Source organism: Hordeum vulgare, chromosome 3H (assembly GCF_904849725.1).
Source record: "Hordeum vulgare subsp. vulgare chromosome 3H, MorexV3_pseudomolecules_assembly, whole genome shotgun sequence".
In the NCBI taxonomy this organism is placed as follows: Eukaryota; Viridiplantae; Streptophyta; class Magnoliopsida; order Poales; family Poaceae; genus Hordeum; species Hordeum vulgare.
In genome coordinates, this window is record NC_058520.1 from 534,816,372 (window position 1) to 534,822,371 (window position 6,000).

Below are 6,000 nucleotides of genomic sequence, written 5' to 3' on the forward strand. Positions count from 1 at the left end.
CTCCGGTGGTGGTGAAGGATCTACTCCTGCAGGGCTCCGCCCGAGCTCCACAGGAATACGATCTAGAGGAAAAACCGTGGTGTTTGTGGTCGGGCTGCCGTGGCAAAAGTTGTCTCAAATCAGCCCTAGAACTCCACTATATATAGGAGGAGGGGAGGGGAGGCTTGCCTTGGGGTCCAAGACCCCAAGGGTGCGCCGGCCAAGGAGGTGGAGGAGTCCACCTCCAATCCTAGTCCAACTAGGATTGGAAGGTGGAGTCCTTCCCTTCCTTCCCACCTTTTTTTCCTTTTCACTTTGATTTTCTATCTCCTGCGCATAGGGCCCTTTTGGGGCTGTCCCATGAGACGTCTCAAACGTATCTATAATTTTTGATGGTTTCACGCTGTTATCTTGTCTTCTTTGTATGTTTTATGTACCTTTTTATATCTTTTTTGGGACTAACTTATTGATTCAGTGCCAAGTGCCAGTTCTCGTTTTCCCGTGTTTTTGACTCTTTTCAGATCTGATTTTGGAACGGAGTCCAAACGGAAGAAAAACCCCGAAATGATTTTTTCCCGAACGGAAGAAGACCAGGGAGCCTTTGGGCCAGGCCAGGTGGGCCCCAGGGAGCCCACAAGCTCCCACCCCGCCATCAGGGGGAGGCGGCGGTGGGCAAGCTTGTGGCTTCCCTGGCCGCCTCCTGACCTAGGTCTTGCACCTATATATTCCCAAATATTCCACAAAAAATCAGGGGAGCCTCGAAAATACTTTTTCGCCGCCGCAAACTTCCGTTTCCGCGAGATCTCATCTGGAGACCCTTCCCGGCGCCCTACCGGAGGGGACTTTGGAGGTGGAGGGCTTCTTCATCATCATCATCGCCCCTCCAATGACTCGTGAGTAGTTCACTTCAGACCTACGGGTCCGTAGTTAGTAGCTAGATGGCTTCTTCTCTCTCTTGGATCTTCAATACAAAGTTCTCCATGATCTTCATGGAGATCTATCCAATGTAATCTTCTTTGGCGGTGTGTTTGTTGAGATCCGATGAATTGTGGACTTGTGATCAGATTATCTATGATATATATTTGAGTCTTTGCTGATTTATTTTATGCATGATTTGATATCCTTGTAAGTCTCTCCGAGTCTTGGGTTTTGTTTGGCCAACTAGATCTATGATTCTTGCAATGGGAGAAGTGCTTGGTTTTGGGTTCTGCCATGTGGTGACCTTTCCGAGTGAAAGTAGGGGCAGCAAGGCACACATCAAGCAGTTGCCATCAAGGGTAAAAAGATGGGGTTTTTATCATTGGTTTAATATTATCCCTCTACATCATGTCATCTTGCTTAAGGCGTTACTCTGTTCTTATGGACTTAATACACTAGATGCATGCTGGATAGCGGTCGTCGTGTGGAGTAATAGTAGTAGATGCAGACAATATTGGTCTACTTGTTTCGGACGTGATGCCTATAGAAATAATCATTGCATAGATATCGTCACGACTCTGCACAGTTCGATCAATTGCTCGACAGTAATTTGTTCACCCACCGTGTACTAGCTTTCATGAGAGAAGCCAGTAGTAAACACTACGGCCCCCGGGTCTATTCACATCCATCATTTACAACTCCGCTTTTACTTTGCTTTGTTACTTTGTTGCTTTCAGTTCTCACTTGGCAAACAATCTATAAGGGATTGACAACCCCTTCATAGCGTTGGGTGCAAGCTTTTGTGTTTGTCCAGGATCTTGAGATACTCTTCCGCCGGATTGATACCTTGGTTCTCAAACTAAGGGAAATACTTACCACCGCTACGCTACATCACCCTTTCCGCTTCGAGCGAACACCAACGCAAGGCTCCAAGGCCACGAGGGAAATCCTTTGCATACTTGCCTATGAAGTCCCTTAAGGCGTAGCCACAACAGAAAGATCAAGCAAAGTACTCTCCCGTCGATGTGCCTATTTCTGGCGCCATTGCCAGGGATACCCAGCAAATGTCAGAAGTATTTCTGGCGCCGTTGGAAGGTATTTTGTTGCAGTAGCATCCCACCAGCCCACAAAGGGCTGGTGCGCCACCCCTAAGGCCTATGGGCTTCGCCGGGTGGGCTGGCCCCTCCTGGTGAACATCCGGAACCCATTCGTCACTCCCGGTACATTCTCGGTAATGTCCGAAAACCTTCCAGTAATCAAATGAGGTCATCCTATATATCAATCTTCGTCTTCGGACCATTCCGGAAACCCTCGTGACGTCCGTGATCTCATCCAGGACTCCGAACAACATTCGATAACCACACATGTAACTCAACTATAGTAAAACATCGTCGAACCTTAAGTGTGCACACCCTGCGAGTTCGAGAACTATGCAGACATGCCCCGAGCTACTCCTCGGTAAATATCCAATAGCGAGACCTGGATGCCCATATCGGATCCTACATATTCTCCGAATAACTTATCGGTTGAACCTCAGTGTCAAGGATTCAGGCAATCCCGTATGTCATTCCCTTTGTCCTTCGGTATGTTACTTGCCCGAGATTCGATCATCGGTATCCACATACCTATTTCAATCTCGTTACCGGCAAGTCTCTTTTCTCGTTTTGTAATACAAGATCCCATGACTTACACTTAGTCACATTGCTTACAAGGCTTGTGTGTGATGTTGTATTACCGAGTGGGCCCCGAGATACCTCTCCGTCACACGGAGTGACAAATCCCAGTCTTGATCCATGCTAACCCAACGGACACCTTTGGAGATACCTGTAGAGCACCTTTATAGTCACCCAGTTACGTTGTGACGTTTGATACACACAAGGCATCCCTCCGGTGCCAGTGGGTTATATGATCTCATGGTCATAGGAACAAATACTTGACACGCAAAAAAATAGCAATAAAATGACACGATCAATATGCTACGTTCATAGTTTGGGTCTAGTCCATCACATGATTCCCCTAATGATGTGATCCAGTTATCAAGCAACAACACTTTGCACATAGTCAGAAAACCTTGACTATCCTTGATCAACTGGCTAGCCAACTAGAAGCTTGCTAGGGATATTGTTATGTCTATTTATCCACACATGTATCTATGTTTTCATTCAATACAACTATAGCATGGATAATAAGCAATTATCTTTAAACAGGAAATATAATAATAACTATTTATCATTGCCTCTAGGGCATATTTCTAACAATCTCAAGGTGGATGATTAGTAAGTAGATGCTGATGAATAAACGATCTACTTGTCTTGGCGTATTGCCCATTACTATTGAACCTCTTACTATCAAGGAGCATAATTAGCATTGCGGTGCGATCATAATTCTGTCAATTGCCCAACTGTGATTTGTTTACCGTAGCATAGTTTTTTATCGTCTTCTGGGAGAGAGACATCACTAGTGAACGTCATGTGACTCCGGTCCATATCACCATCATTGCTTACACCTCCACTATTTACCGCTTTATTTACTTTCCCGTTGCAATCACTATTACCTTCCTGCTTGTGTTTTGATCCTTTGCAAACTACAAGGCCGAGATATTGACAACCTCTCTGTACTCGTTGGGAGCAAAGTTATTTGTCGTGTGTGCAGGTCCATGTCTTCTCTAGCGCGAGGGTGGAAGACACCTACTTGTTGATCCTAGGAGTCCCCCTGGTTCGGTAAACCTTACAGTCTCCGTGTAAGGGAAATTTTCTGCTGACTACATCTCCACCTTCCACTTGGGGTCCAACGAGGGATGAGAAGCATATATATCACCTCGTCATCAAGCGAATTTCTGGCGCCGTTGCCGGGGACTTCAATCTTCAAGATAGGGGATTTGCACACTATCTTTTACCTTTGCTTTTTAGTATTGTTACTTTGCTTTTTAGTTTGTGATTTAGAGTCTTTTACCCAAAAAACCACAAAAAAAATTAGTTACTTTGCCTTGTCGGTATGCCTAAATCCTTTGCCTCTAGTGTTGCACCCGAAGGAGAGATTCTCACCTTCAAACAGAGGGTTGGAGAAAGTTGAAAGATGCTTGGTATAGAATTAAAAATTCTCAAGATAGAGCCACCAAGAAGCAATCCACCACTATTTTGCTTATAAATTTGTATGTTGGTATTACTTCTTGGCATAGGTTTGTTCTAGACACAGCAATAGGAGGGAATTTCTTGGAAGCTCCCGTTGGGGAGGCCCTTAACGTTATGGAAAATCTTGTCGGAATCCCACCTATTGTTGACATAAAGGATGATATCACTTTATCTCATGTTATGAGTAAACTTGAGAAAATAGAGCTAGAGATGCCAAGCATGGGTAAAATTAATGTAGATCGTAGGATTCAAGGGAACTTAAATAGACTTGATTGCTCCATGAACAATTTTTACAAAATCTTGGAGACTCTTAAATCCCATGATGTGGATCCTTCTAGGATTGATAAGATCGAGGATATTTTTGAAACGTTAGGAACTACTCTATCCTCCATCAAGACTAAAAAGGTAGAAACCCCAGCAAGGAAGGGACCTAGGTTCTTTAACGTACCCAAGGTTCCTCAACCCAAAACAAGTATACCTATTGCTAAGGGTGTTGAAACTGTGAAGACCTTGGAAGAGATACCTCTCTTAAATAGAATTAGAAATGAGATTCCAATTGGTCTTACTACCTTTGCTTTTGCTCCTAGAAGTGTTTCCACTAAGACTCTCTTTGAGAGTCCTCTTAAGATGTAGCGCCCCAAGTGTAAAGCTTTCCATTTTTGTAACCTTCCATGTGGGACCACCTTGGCATTGTTATGAGAGAGCCCCTTTGCATGTATGATTTCATGTGTCTCTTATTTTTTTGTCTCCCTTGCATGCATGCATATCATAATGTTTCATGCCATGTGTTCTTGTTGTTGCATGTGGTCATATGATTCCATGTGGTGTTTGTGGTCTTGTGTTGGATGTGATCTCGTCATTACATGTGATGATGCACATGTGATGATGTGGTGTGAAGTAGTGGAGTATGGTGCTTGGCATTATTTTTCAAACCCCCTTGTTAGTATCAAACCTTTTCTCTCTTTATTCCCAAGTTCAAAACCTATTTGCTCCTATGCTGTTTTAAAAAATGTTACACCTTCAGTGCATTTTAGTTGGAGTGTGGGCATGTAGGAGAGGGGTTTTTAAAACCTCTTTTGCTTGAGGTTTTCCTTTATTTCAGATTTATTTAAATCTGATTGGCAATTATTTTTAGCTGCCAAATAGTCATTTTGGTATTCTATTTATTTGGGGCATAATTCCCTTATGCCCACGGGTATTTTATCTCTAATTTTATGCCCTTAGTTTTGCCTAGGATTTCAGTTGCTGTCATGTTGTTTGTTTATTAGAGAGGGCTAGGTTTTCCTCTTTCTCTCAACCTTCACAGCAACAGCCCAACTCCTCCCTGGCCCATAAACTCTTCGCTGCAGCAGCCCATACGCGTCCCTCTTCTTCCTCGCGTCTACGTCACCCTATACGATCCAGCCACAGCCTCCCGATCACCGTGACCTCGATCTTGCGGCTCCAGCTCACCCCCCTAGGGCGATATAAGCTCTCCTCTCCGTCCCCCAGGCGGCTAGGGTTCCTCCTCTCCCTCGTCTTCTCCCTCCAGCACCGCCAGGGAGTCCCTCATCGTCCCCAACGCCATGAGCAGCTCCGGGTCGAGCTCGACGCTGGTGTAGCGTCGACCTCGTCGCCTCCCCGTAGCTGCGCAAGCAAGAGGACCCATGAGGGGTTCCATTTTTGCGCGGAGCCGGAGCCGGGACTTCTTCCTCGACGTCCCCGACGTGCACCTCCTTCCTCGGCTCCGGCGGCTTCTTCCTGCAACAGAACAACGCGGCTTCTTCTTCTTCCACGACGCCGTCGTCCTCTCCTCTCCTTCCCCCTCGGTGAGCAGCCGCCATCCCTTCTCTTCCCTCTCTAGCGAGGCGTAGCTCGAGCTCATCGTCGAGGTGCTCTGCTCGGGTGCAATGGCAGCAAGCAGCGAGTAGAGTTGATGGTTGTGCCCGTTGCTAGATGCAACGACAGGTTCTTTTCGAGGCGGGAATGGATC